The 14,328-nt window shown below is 44.2% G+C and overlaps 1 long non-coding RNA gene across 1 annotated transcript; it reads right to left on the reverse strand.

The window, feature by feature from the left end:
- Positions 1-1,015: 1,015 nt before the first annotated feature.
- Positions 1,016-11,119, reverse strand: LOC138102914 (uncharacterized). The gene is made up of 3 exons (XR_011147613.1): positions 10,604-11,119; positions 7,646-7,923; positions 1,016-1,257 (listed from the first exon to the last, which is right to left on the reverse strand). It is a non-coding gene; the product is annotated as an uncharacterized lncRNA (long non-coding RNA).
- Positions 11,120-14,328: the final 3,209 nt, after the last annotated feature.

Genomic DNA, 14,328 nt, shown 5'->3' on the forward strand with positions numbered 1-14,328 from the left:
ACCGGCTGCCCCATTCCTCTGTCCCCCACCCCCACCTGTGAGGGCTGCCCCGGCAGTTTAACGCGAGGGGAGACCCCCCCCATCGTGCAAAGCTGGTGCCACCATATCCACATCTGTCATATCGATCTATCTGTTTGTATTCGTATGTGAGCTAGCTTGCTGCAGCTTTTTCTTTCCCTTTCTCCTCCTCAAAGTCATTTCCATATTACTTCTCTCTACTACATATGTTTCTTCCCTGTTCAGATACATAGTAAAAAGTTCTGGATATCTTAGTTCATCAAACCTACGTAATGATCTCAGTTCTACCATCAGGTCAGTAATGATGTTATTTTCCAAAGTGAGGCCAACTTCCTTGACTTAATTTTAAAGTCACCTCCCTTTCCGTGCTTCTGTCTTTCCGTGCTGGGTCCTAAAGTCCTGGTCACAGTCCTGGATTGCTGCTCCAGCCCCTCTGTAAATTGCCGGCAGAGGGAGGGGCAAAGCAAGATGTGTTCCAACCCAGGACTGTGAGTCTCAAGGTCTTAAGACTCCCTTCGTGGTCGCCAGTAACTGATGCCTTTTCCTGGTCTTAAAATCAAGAGTCAAACATGGTTAGAAGGGGAAAAGGGATTTTAGCTTGGTATTTATTTTAAAGATCCTTAGGTGCACACCTCCAGGTCAAATGCACTGAAATGCACACCGCAATGCACACCCCCCCAAAAGATCGAGTATAACATTATAGGTCTTACTAATTAGCATATCTATCAAAAATTCCCCAATGACAGGCTCGAATGATCCCCCCTCCCCAAGAAGCCTTCCCCTGGATGGTTCTATCTTAGTTTACAGAATGTGTTCTGGAGAGGACCTTGGGGTCTGGGGCACACTATCCTCTACCTACAAAGCTTCTAAAATGTTTCGTCTCTTAGCTTGACAAACAAGTCCAAGAATGTAGGCAAAAAGCACTAAGAATATGGAAGTTGTAAAAAAGGTATAACAGGGGTATAAAAGAAAAGGCAAAAAATCTTCATAGCATCAATATAAGCTTGGCTTTATTTCCCAATTAGGTGTGATTCTTGGTACATTCCTTGGATCATTTGGGTTTCCTCAGTTCATTACCACCCAGTTCCCGCTTAAGAGTCAACTTGATATCACCCGGCTTAGATGTTATAGTCCACTCCTTAGGTTCTTCCACAGGTCCTTTAATTCTGCTGGTGTGGATCCACCCTCTTTCCCTGGTTTGGATCGCTGCCTCAGTTGTCAGTAGTACCTGAAAAGGACCTTCCCATTGTGGAGTTAAAGATTGCTCTTTCCATGCTTTCACTATTACCCATTCCCCTGGATGGATATTATGGATTTTAAATTCTAAAGGTGTGGTTTGAGGGATTATCCCTTTCAACTGCAAATTTTCAAGTGTTCTTGCAATTGTGGTGACATATTTTCTAACACTCATTTCCCCTACTTCATAAGTAGCAGTTTCATGTTGGGTGGTCAGAAAGGGTGATCCAAACATCATCTCATAGGGTGATACTCCCAGGTCTGACCTCGGTTGTGTTCGGACCCTCAATAGAGCCAAAGGTAAACATTTTACCCATGACATTTGTGTTTCAATCATTAGTTTTGTTAAAGTTCTCTTTAAAGTCTGGTTCACGCTCTCTACCCGGCCCGAACTTTGTGGAGGCCATGGGGTATGTAATTCCCATTTTATTCCCAAGACTTGAGTTATTTGCTGTAAAACTTTTGACATAAAATGTGTTCCCCTATCTGAGTCTATTCTATTAACCATTCCATACCTGGGAAGAATTTGTGACATGAACCTATGACAGTTCCAAAAGGGTTTTACATACCACATTAGCTGTAGCTCTGACAGTGGGAACAGCTTCTACCCAATGACTTAAATGGTCTATTATTATGAATAATGACTTTCACCTCTGCACTTGGGGAAGTTCAGTAAAGTCCACTTGGATACTTTGAAACGGTCGCAGAGCTAACTCGCAGCCTCCTAGTGTTGTTTTTCTCATTACTTTTTTATTTACCTTTTGGAAAGTTATACATTTTTCAGTTACTTGCTCTGCCAATCCAAAGATCCCAATGCACCCATAATTCCTTAAAAAGTGATCACACAAAGCTTGAGTACCCCAATGAGTTTTTTGATGCATGTCTTCTAATATTTTTCTAGTAGGTGGCTTATTAAGTAACTGCCTCCCATCAGGGAGTTTCCACTTCCCGGATTGATCTTGCTCTCCCCCTATCTTAATTCTTTTTCTTCTGCTTCACTAAATTTTGGAACTTCCAATTCTTCCTTGTCTGGGGTCAAAATTAACATAACCTTTTTGGTCCCATTTTCTGCTGCATCTCTAGCCTCTTGATCTGCCAAGTTATTCCCTCTTATTTCTGAGGTCATTCCCCTTTGGTGTCCTTTAACATGTACTACGGCTATTTCTTCAGGTAATTTTAATGCCTCGGAAACCTCTAAAATGAGTCCCTCATGTATCAGTCCCTTTCCCTTTGAATTAAGTACCCCCCTTTCTTCCCAAATTTTTCCAAAGGTGTGTACTACCCCAAAGGCATACTTTGAATCAGCATACATGGTTCCTTTCTTTTGTGGCAAATATTCCAGTGCTCTTTTTAGAGCATATAATTCACAAGATTGAGCTGACCAATTTGAAGATAATTTCCCTTTTTCAATGGTCTGCATATTTTTCCCATCAACCAAGGCGTATCCTGACATCCTTTTTCCTTGTAAGCATCTAGATGAACCATCAACATATATTTTTTCCCCTTCTGGGAGGGCCTGTTCTGCTAGATCTTCCCGAATTTTAGTTTGGTATTGTATAATTTCCAAACAATTATGTGTTAAGTTACTCTTTGGTTCTCCATCTAAAAATTGAGCTGGATTCAAACTTTTGTTTACTTCTAGTGTCAAGTCATCACTATCTATCAGAATTGCTTCATATTTTAACATCCTAGAATCTGTTAACCATTTTTCAGCTTTTTGATTTAACACATTTTGGACTGCATGAGGTGTACACACAGTTTACTTCCAAAAGTAAGTTTACGGCTCTCTTCTACCAGAATAGCAGTAGCTGCTATAGCTTCAATACATTCTGGCCAGCCATGGCTCACTGGATCTAGCAATTTAGATAAATAAGCTACTGGCCTTTTCACTCCTCCCCATTCCTGGACTAAAACTCCATGAGCTACTCCATTTTCCACATTCACATACAGATAAAAAGGTTTCTCTAATGAGGATAAGCTCAAAGCTGGTACCAAGGCTAGTTTCAACTTCAATTCTTCTAATTTATTATCATCATCCTTGGTCCACTTTATATTGTCCCCCTCAGTCAATTTTTCATATAAAAATTTTACTGCCTGCGTATATCCTTTGATCCATAGTCTACAATATCCCAGTAATCCAAGCAGTCTTCTAACTTCCTTCTTTGAAGAAGGAGGGGGAAGAGAGAAAATCCCTTCAATTCTCTCAGGATTAAGCTTTCGGCTACCTTTACTTATTAAGTGACCAAGATACTTTACTTCTGATTCTGCAAATTGTAGTTTCCCTTTTAATACCCTTAATCCTTTTTCCCCAAGAAAATCCAATAGTTTTATAGTAGCATGCCTAACTTCAGCTTCCCCTGATAATAAAAGATCATAGACATATTGGATAATTTGTATTCCAGGAGGAGTGGGGAAAGTCTGCAATATTTCTTCTAAAGCTTGCCCAAATAGGTTTGGAGACTCAGTAAATCCCTGTGGTAATTTTGTCCATCTTAATTACTGCTTTCTCCCAGTACTTGGATCCTCCCATTCAAAGGCAAAAATATTTCAACTATCTTCTGCCAGTGGGCAAGCCCAAAAAGCATCCTTAAGATCCACTACACTAAACCACTGATGCTGAGGTGGGACTTTACTTAACAGGGTATAGGAGTTGGGTACCACTGGGTAACGGGTCCGAGTTCTCTTGTTAACTTCCCTTAAGTCTTGTACTAATCTATGAGTCCCATCAGACTTTTTAACTGTGAAAATAGGGATATTATGAGGAGACATACAAGGTTCCAATCCCATCCTTTATCAATTCTTCTATTACCGGATTTAAGCCTTCTCTTCCTTCTAAGGATATGGGGTACTGACGCACACGTATGGGACATTCTTCTCTTTCAATCATGACCCTTATGGGGTCAATTGTCCGTTTCTCGCGCTTTCACGTGTCGGAGGAAAATAACTTTAAGGGATGGGACTATGCAATTACACAAATTTATTGTTTAAAATAACAAACGCATCAGTCGAGGCGTGAGATTTTACAACACCTCCAAGTAATGGCGACTAGTCACAAGATTTAGGGTTACATCGTAATTTATAACTTTCTAATCCAATAGATACTTAAAACAACACTTTGTTTTAGATTAATGACCTATCACCTGTGGCACTTCTCACTGCAATGCAGCTATGTCTTGACCAATAACTTCTCATGTCACATACACACAGTTGTCTCTCTTATACCATCTACATTCTTAACTTAAACTATTATAAAATCACACTATTATATTTTAAAACCCTTCACCAAAACACCCAGTGTACAATTTTACTTATAATGATAGGAACACAAGTTTGTAATCCTTTTGCTTAAAGTCCACAAATCTCTGTCAATTAAGCCAGACCTAGTCTCTTCCAGGGTTGTAAATCAAAGCCTCCTTTAATTGCAGGAGTTTCTACTCCTCTGTCTCCCACAGTCAATATTCAATCCTCCCCTATTTCCTTCCCCAGCCCAAACTTCTTTGTTAATCTTTCCCTCATCTTCTTGGCCAAGTTTTAACACTTTGGCTGTCATCTTCCCTTCTTCTGGTATAACCTCTATTCCTAATTGTACCTGTAAGTCTCTCCCCAATAAGTTGCAACCTGCTCCAGGAACTAAGAACCCTATTCTGGTTTCCCCTTCAATTGCTACATTTTTAATGACAGGAACTTTAAACCCTTCTCCTTTTGCTCCTTCATCTTCACAGTGTCATTACTCACATTACACCCTCTTGGAATATTTACTACACAAGTTCTCTCTGCCCCAGTATCAACTATAAATTCCAATACCTCCTCTAGGGGGCCTACCCTTAAAGTTATCAAAGGCTCTAGATGGTATTTATCCCCCAGAAAACAGAGCCCATGACGTCCGTATTCTTCTTCTGGGTGTATCTCTTGGAATTCAGGTTCTTTTTTAGACGAAGGCATTCCCTCTTATAGTGTCCTTCTTCCCCACAATAAAAACAGGTATTTTTGGTTTGCTCCTGGGATTTTGATCATGCTGGGGTTCTGTTTTTTTCCTTTTCCCCGTCTCTGAAACCCGAATGTTTGGGAGTGGTACTTGGGGGCTTCAGATTCATCTGAGAGTTACTTTCTCACATAGTGGCTATCATAATTTTTGCTTCTGCTTTGGCTTTTTCTTCATCTCTCCGTACATAAACCTTTTGAGTTTCCCTTAATAATTCATTTAATGCCAGATCATGCCAGTCATCAATCTTTTCCAGCTTTTTTCTAATATCTGGCCAGGCATGAGTGACAAAGTTAACCCTCAATAGGGCTTGCCCTGCTATGCTCTCAGGGTCAATTCCGGAGTATTGTTTCATATTCTTTCCGAGCCTCTCTAACCAATCAGTTGGAGTCTCCTCCTTCCCTTGCTGCCCATCAAAAGCTTTGATGACATTTTGCCCTCGGGGTGCTGCGTCTTTTATTCCTTTGATTATTAGATTGCAATAATCATTCATATGTCCTCCCCCTGCCTCTTCATTGTGGTTCCAGTTAGGAGGTGCTATTGGCATTTTCTGGTCCCCAGGTGGACCTTGTTGATTGTCTCTTTCCCAAATTCGCATTCCAGCAGCTCTAATCATCTGCCTCTCCTCTTGGGAAAATATAATATTCATTATTGACTGCATTTCCTCCCAAGTGAAAATATTGGGACCTAAGAATTGGTTTAATTGTTCAGCTGTACCTATGGGATCTTCTAATAATCCTTTAATTTCCTTTTTTAAATTTCTGACTTCTGAAAAGGTCAAAGGAGCATTCACAAATTCTGTCCCCCCTTGAACCCCTCCCATAGGTACTTCTCGTAATGGGAATAAGCTGATCTTTTGATCCCAACCTTTCTGTTCCTCAATCATCATAATCTTAGAAGAGACCCTTTTCCTTTGTTTTGGAGTAGTGGCAGGAGACGAATTATCAAGATGTTTTTGAGTTTTAACTGAGTTTCTCCTAGTATTTTGGTGTGGTGCTTCTTCTCTGGCAAGGGGACACATCGGAACCACAGAAGTTGGCAGTGAAGCCAGAACTGCCAAAGGGACAGAGGCAGGGTCAGCCGGCAGAAGTGGAACCACGGCAGGAGCGGCTGGCACGAGGGGAGCCACGGCAGGGGCGAGGGTGCTCAGCATGATGGAAGCCGCGGCTGGCACGGGCAGGATGGCGGCTGGTGCAGGAGCACCCAGTGCCGTATTATATGGGGGTAGCAATGCTTCAAGGGGTCCCAGCCCTGTTCTTTCTTTTCCTCTGCTCACTCTGTCTCTGGGGTTTCTGATATCTTAAAAACTTTTAATCCCAGGGGTTCTATGTCTCCTGTCCAACAAGAGGCATATTCTTTTTCTTCCAGATCAAACGGTTCCTTTGAATTTACAAATATAGTTAAGGCTTGACAAATCCAAGCTTCAAAGGACCCGTATCTAGGCCAATAGATGTGATCGGGTCTTATTTCTTTTTTTGTCCATTCTATCATACAATACCGAATCATCTTTACTTTATCCTTTTCCTTTGTACAAGGATCACTATCCCAGTTGGCTAACTTAATTCCCAGGGCACTATCTTGGGGTATATCTGCTGGCACCTTTTTACTGCCTTTTTTCCTTGAACCCAACTTACTGGTCCTTTGTCCCATCTTCCCAGGATTTTATCTGTTCATCCCTGGCCCCTGATTTTTGCTCTAACCCACCCCTCTGGCAGCTTAAACACCACCCTCCCCTTACAGCACAGAAAACCTTTCCTCTTTAATAATATACTAATATAATATAATCCACCTCCCTCCAGATAATAAAGTCAAACTTTAAATCAACAATCTATATTACGTATACTTTCATTCATTCTTACTCACTCACTTTTATTTCTTTAATATTTCTCACTCATTCTCACTCACAACAAAACAACACAATAATAAGGTATCTTGATTTTCAAATCACTTGTTAATATTCACCCACAGGTATTATTTTTCAAATAAAATGGTAAAATTTCAAATGTTGTTGGCCAACCCCAAATTCTCTTCGGTATAGTATCCCACACTTTCCATCTAGAGCAATTTTTCTAGCCTCTGTATGTTCCAACCCTCAATCCGGCAACTTTTCTGGGATCGAGGACCCTCACTTTCACCCCCTGTTTCCTAGTGGATTGTGCTAGGAAACCCTTTGCTCCCTTTTCCTAGGGGTCCAACCCCTCCCTGAGACCCAGTCCCAGTTACCCCGGGGGGGATCTCTCACTCCTTTTATCTTTTGCTTCGTCTCCTCGCTGGCTGTTTTTCTCACGAAAAAATCAGAAACGCAGCTCACAGAGACTCTACACTCACTTTGCAGGTCTGGGGTAACCAGCCCGCGTCCCATTCACACACCAGTCAACCCCTTTATCCGCCCCCCCTGAAAATACTTACCATCCTTTGTTTCTTGTCTGGGTCTTCATGCACAAGAATTATGGGGCTAGTTGCCACGGTTTCTTAGGGACCCTCTTTTTTCCCTTTCTTTTGCTTTATTTGTCCCTTTCTTGTCCACGGGGTGTCAACCTGCAATCTCTGATTCACACCAGAAGAAATGGAGTGGGCCGCCGAACTCAGTGGGGCATGCCTCCCCCGCTCAGGATGTCCCAGGGTCTTGGAGGCGAGGTGTTAATCCTGGACGAAGCCCCCAATTGTGAAAAATGAGGCTCACTCTCCTGTTAGGATTGAAAAATTTAATAAAGGACAATAAGGGACAAAGACAATAAAGCAAAAATCACAGCACCAGGTGCCTTGGCACTCAGCCAAGAGCACACCTGTTATTGCGGAGACACCCTTTACATACCTGTCCTATTGCATCAGCCTAATGCATATTCATAATCAATTATGCATATTCTAATTTCCCCCCAAACTAGTTTACATGTTCCAGGAACTGTTTAGCATGGCTCCTCCTTGGATCCTCCTTTTTAGAGCATGCGCATTTCTTAGCTGTGGTTTTAGTCAGTTTTTATTATCACCCCCAGAGTGGGCTTTGGTCCATGGTTTCTGCAGATGGTAGTTGCTGATAGTTGGCATGTCGGTAGCAGGGGTCTTCAACACACGTTCATTGGATGTTATCCAACCAAGCAGACAGTTCAATTACTACAAGCATAACTGTATTAACCATTTCACTGTCTAAGTTTAGTTAATGACAGAAATAAAGGCATTAGTAATTGTTACAAAACTACATATTTATAACAAAGCTACTTTAACATTATACATATAGCATCTATTTTAACATTTGTAGAAAGCCAATATTATAATATGTATCTGTGGTGGCCGATTGACCAGTGGTACAAGAGACAGAGAGGGCTCTTGGTAAGACAGTCTCTGGTGCCAAAGACTTATCAGTTATGGTGAGGGAAAGAAGCCTCTCCCAGGATGCCTTGTTTGGTTATGGTAATGTACCCCAGTTCTGCTTCCCCAGTTGTCTCCTGGTGTTAGTCACACCCCTGTACTTAAGCCTGAGCTGTCACATGCTCAGGGTCATTTGCCTCTGGTGATGAGCAGGAAAGACTCCACTACTAGAATAAGTAGTAAAGTAGGTATGTTTATTCCAGCGCTGGGATGCATGGGGGATAGCTCCTCCAAAGCCGTGCATGCCAACAGCTGCATTCAGCTTGGTATATATCAGGTTACAAGTTCCATATTCATTAAGTTTCCCAATACGCCTATACATATTCATTGCCTAGCCCCGTCTAGCCTCGCTTCGTATTACAATGAGCCCAAAAGTCATTTACATCCACATTGCGCTTGCGCAGTGTTGTCTGGTGGTCGTGGGCAGGGGTCTCCGAGATGAAATAAGAGTCTTCCTCAGATGAAGTAAAGGGTCTTCCTCATCCTGAACTTTTCACTTTTCCTCCCTGCGCATGCTCTTTATGCCCCTGGGCTAAGTCCAAACTTCAAGACTGGTTTGAGTTAGTTTTAGGTTAGAAACAGGATCTTTGGTCAAGATTCCTTCCCTTTATGAATAGTCTCATATCTTCTCATCCTGCTTTGGTAGGCACAATAAGTGCTGGGCAAGCGGTATGCATTGCTTCTAACAAACCACTTGTTAGTAAATAATTTAATCTCTGCTTCCCCATCCCCCTGATTCACTGGAAACCTTCACAATTTGTAGCAATAAACTGCTTTATGTGGAACTCTACACAAGGACCTTTCTCAACTCCTTGCCATCGGCTTAATATTACTGAAGCCATCCCTGCGTCTGTGCGTTCATGCATGTGAGTCACAGAGCTGAAGGGGACTCAGTAATAAGTGGCTCCTCAACGTGGATTTCCTCGGACCTCCCTGACAGCATCTCCAGTAGTTTCTGGACTTAAGTCACATTTTGGAGCAGCCACTTCCCTCAAAGAAGCCTCTGAGTTCTATCAGGGTGTCTCAGAGAGGGAGACCGATAATTTCCTTAGAAGAGGAGACCGGTCTGCAGTCGACTGGACCACCCTGAGAATATTATTTGACCCTCTGGTGAGATACGGGTAACCTTTTAACCTTTTCATTTTTCTCTTTTGTCTTGGGGCTGGGAGGAGAGGGAGATGGAGGCTCAGACAGCCCATCTCCTACGGGAAGTCTTTCCCCAATTTCTAAAAACCCTTATTTGCGGGAACTTTCATTTTTCAAGGGAAGATTTAATGTGTTTTCTTACGTGGTTGCTTAACCACTTTAGAGGGAATTTAAAACGGCTCGTTCCTTGGCTGTTTGTTTTGAGAAAAATTTATCTGTTCTACCAGCTAGTTATAATGCTATTGAAAATGTTGGGAACAGTTCGGAAAAATACCCCCTGCCTGCTTCCCTATCCCTGCATCCCCGACCCCTCTTCCCTGCTTCAAGAGAGACCAGGAGATGGATTCTGCCCGACGAACCAGGGCTGCTATCGACTCCCTGCCTCCTCCCGATTTCCTTTGTTCCCTGCCCAGGGTGGTGCTGGCCAGGCCATCCCGGGTTCTCCCCCAAACCTCTTCCCTGTACCTACTTTCCCGGTTTTTTTCCACTTTTAATTTGCTCCAAGACGGTGGCAACATGGCCAGTCCCACAAACCCAGCTGCTACTTCTATTTTTAATTCTCCCGCCTCCACTTCAGACACACAACATGGCGGAAGCTACATGGAAGCTGCAGCAGCGGCGGGCTTTTCACCCGTGCCCAGCCCCCTGCTCCATCCCCGGCCCCTCTCCTCTTCCACTGGCTCCTGCTTGTGTTACAGCGCCCAGCCCCCCACCTCCCCCGCTGGCTCCTGCTTGTGTGTTTGCGTCGGGGCTCCCCCCCCTCCACCAAGAGTACCTTCCCAGCTGCCGATCCTGCCTCTCCCTCCTGTGTTTCCCCCCATCCATCAGCGGTCCTGCCTGTGAGACCCAACCTACCTCAGATTCCCACGCTGTCCAACCCAGGAGTGCGGGGGGGGGGGAAGCCGGAAAGACGCCGTCTAGGCTGCAGTGCACCAGGTGGCCCTGGCTCGCTGGAAACCCTGCACCCCTGCCAGGCACTCTCTCTCCAGTTCAGAAGAAGAGATCAGTGACTTCTCAGATTCCAATGCTGAGTCTAGGGATTACTGGACTAAGGTGAAAAAACAGGCAGCCTGTTCCGGTTTGGCCAAATTTAGAAATATATCCTCTGAGAGAAGGCACAATCATCCCTCCCCCACCAGGTTCGGGAAAAATAAGTTTTCCTCAAAAGAAAGTGAAGGAGATAAAACTACTTATTTAACAAATGCACGGGAAGGGAAAATAATGCTAAATAATAAAACCTTTCGCTGTGGAGGAAAAACCTGGGAAAGTGTTAGAGTCCTCATTTTGGTCTCCTCGGAGCTGGGGCTTGGCCCAGGGCCAGGCCCTCTGTGCCCAGTGGAAAGTCCTCCCGATGTGCTCTGAGGTTGAAAGCAGTCCAGTGGAAAAGGGAGAAAATCCGGAATTCCAGGGAAGGAAAAGCAAAGTCCAACTCTCAGTCTCTCTCCAGAGAACAAGAAACTGAACAACTGGCCAAAAGCTGACTGGAAAGCAGGAAGCCGGGTGCTTCCTCGCTCCCCTGCTGCAGCTGGGGAAAAAAACTGCTATCTCTGTGTGACCTTGAACAAGCTGCAAACTGCTTTGAAAAAGTTTTGCTCAGTTTTTCCTTCCCCGTCTCAGGCTCAGTTCAGAGGCATAGAAAGGCACAAAGTTAATTTCTGGGCATAGGGCAGCAATATGGGATACACATCATAAAGTCACCCCAAGACACAGCCAAAGATGGTAACTGGGACCTGGCAAATAAGGTTATGCCATATGCCACCCCAGTCATTTTCATGAGAGGAGGCAGGAATGCCCCCTGGGAACCTATACCTTACCAACAGCTAAAGGAGCTATGCAAAGCCAGCAAGGACTATGGGTGGTGGTCACCCTACTTTAAAAACTTGCTCCAGGTTCCTCTCTGCACTGCCACCCTAGTGCCTCATGATATCAAAAACAATGTGTCATGCCTGCTCTCGCCCAAGGAGTATATGCTGTGGGAAAGAACATGGAAGAAACAGTTTAAGGGCCTCCTACAACATATCAAGGAGACCGCACGAAAGCCTATTTAACTATTGAACATTTATGCGGAGAGGGTAAGTTTGAGGGGCCCCAAGACCAGGCCCAAGAGATCCCTGAGGCTGTCTTTGGAGATATTAAAAAGGCAGTGGAGGCAGCCCTGCTTCAGACCCCAGATGATGCCACTCCCACTTTCAACTTTTCAAATGTTAGACAAGTCATAGAGGAGTCTTTTATTAAATTTACTGATTGTTTAAAGAGCTCTCTTGAAAGGCAAGTGGAGAATACAGAAGCCCACAAAGAGATTCTACGTAGTCTGGCAATGGCCAACTCAAATGCAGAATGTAAGGAAATTTTAAGGGTCCTCCCTCTTGACCCTGAACCCACAATAGATCAAATGGTTGAAGCCTGTGCCAAACTAACATCTACAGAACACACAATAGCAATAGCAGTTTCAAAAGGGGTGGCTGAAGCCTTGGTGGCATCACCCAAGGAACAGCAAAGATGCTTTAATTGTGGGGAGTTTAGACACTTTCTTAAGGACTGTCAGGAACATCAGGTGGCCAAGGACGTTCATCAACCGGTGGGATGCCCACTATTAGACTGCCCAATTTGTCAGCTCCACCACCAACTCCACTCGGGAAACGGCCAGCAAAGTGTGGTACGGCTCCATGCTACCACATTAAGTGTCAAGCTGCCCCGCCCTGCCTTGCCTGCTATCCCAAGGTTTCGGAAATAATTCCTGATTATGCCTATGCAGACCAGGAGCTCCGAGTCTCCGAAGCATCCCAACAGGTCCAGGTGGGCACCTGACAGCAGCTGGTGAGTGCCCTTTCTATTCAGTTTGATCATGAGGGCATGTATAAAATCCCTACGGGACAATTGGGCCCCCGGATGGCCCAAGAGATATTTTAATTACAGGAAATTGACTTTCTGGGCCAGATAAACTTTTTGTTACTCCAGAAGTCCAAACCATTGGCCCTCAAGATGAAGTTGTTGGAGGCCGCGTGGGAGAGGGAGCCGGGATCCCCGGTGGGGGGAGAAAAAACAGAAGCCCAACCAATATGGTTGAAAAATACACTCCGATTTATTAGCAGTCTAAAGGCACTTATATAGTATACCAGCTTGTTAGCTCCTAAGTGGCTTAACGCTTATCAAGACACATTTCTATTTCTACATAATTGGACTACATTGGCAGTTTTCCACAGTCTTGTTATGATCAAAAGAATTTTGTGCTCAACTCCCTGTATACTCCCGAATAACACACCTGCAGGTTCTTACTCGCTGTATGTTCTCAGACCGAACTGTTTACTTTCACACAGGGACTTTCCCACGGAGAATGTCTCTCACACACACAAGCCTAAAAACCTCCATCTCAATAGCTTGCACAGTTCTTTTATTGATTCCAATAATTCTATTCTCCAACAATGAAGTTTTTGTGACTGTTTCATGCAATAAGCCCCCTTGGTTTTTATACAAAGGAATGGCTATTGCCCAATTCTTTCTACTACCACATCATAGAGACAGGATCCCAGAGAACCCGATGGCATGCTGGGTTGAGGTTGTGGGCCCAGACAAACCCACGATAGAGTGTGGTCTGCTCAATAGAGGTTCTAAGTTATATCTTCCAGGAATGGCAGACACTGGAGTGGATGTTGTAGATACAAAAATGCTGCTAGCGAGGATTTTCTTGCTATTTTCTAAGTCCGTGAGAGACTTTTCTCTCTCACAGAAGAGGTAGCAGAATATGTAAACAACCAAGCCACCTGCAACCTTGAAAAGTCTTGTTTATGGTATAGTAGAAAACTATTTTGACAATGGATGTTTTAGGACTTTAGCCAATCACCCCCAAGGGGTGGCTGATCATTTGTCCAATTAGACTATGAAGAAAAAAGTCTATGAAAGAGTTTGTAAAATAATTAAATAAATCAATCTTGCTGCACAATTCCTGCCTGCTGGATCTTCTCTCCTCCTCCTCCCTATGGCTGCGGGACATGGTGATATACCCTAGGGCCCAGGCCTGTGGTAATATTTGGTGCTGCCCAACGTGATCTGCACTCTCTGACATGTCCTGCTGCTGCGAGCCAAGCCGAGTTTCTCTAGAGGTATGCTGTTCCCCTTCCCCCCTGTGAGGTCCGACAGGACTGAGAAATGGCGAACAGCGGCTCACAAACCGACGCTGTGGTAATGGTCTAGAATGGTGTGTTTAGTATAATGCACACCTCTGTTCCTGAAAACTCAGTTCGGGAATTATTAGATTGGGCTACCTTAAAAGGGATTTCCATGGACAGAGATACTGCTCTGGACTTTGCCTTATGGCAGGAATGCTGTTGTGTCCTCTGGGAACAGTTCCCACTCAACCCGGTCAGCTCGGGACACAGCAGGCAACGGGGACCAGCCTCTGATATCAGAGGGATCAGAGGTCTGGCTCGTGGGTCCTTCCAAGGGACCGCGGCGATAAAGGCAGACGGTGGAGGAAAGGGGGCAGGCTCAGAGTTGGGTTAAATCCAGAAAGTTTATTGGTCCCCCGAACGAGGGGACCTCAACCACCAGGGGTGCCCAACCCAGAGCACCTGCAGATCGCG

The sequence above is a fragment of the Aphelocoma coerulescens genome, assembly GCF_041296385.1.
Source record: "Aphelocoma coerulescens isolate FSJ_1873_10779 chromosome W unlocalized genomic scaffold, UR_Acoe_1.0 ChrW_unloc_scaf_5, whole genome shotgun sequence".
In the NCBI taxonomy this organism is placed as follows: Eukaryota; Metazoa; Chordata; class Aves; order Passeriformes; family Corvidae; genus Aphelocoma; species Aphelocoma coerulescens.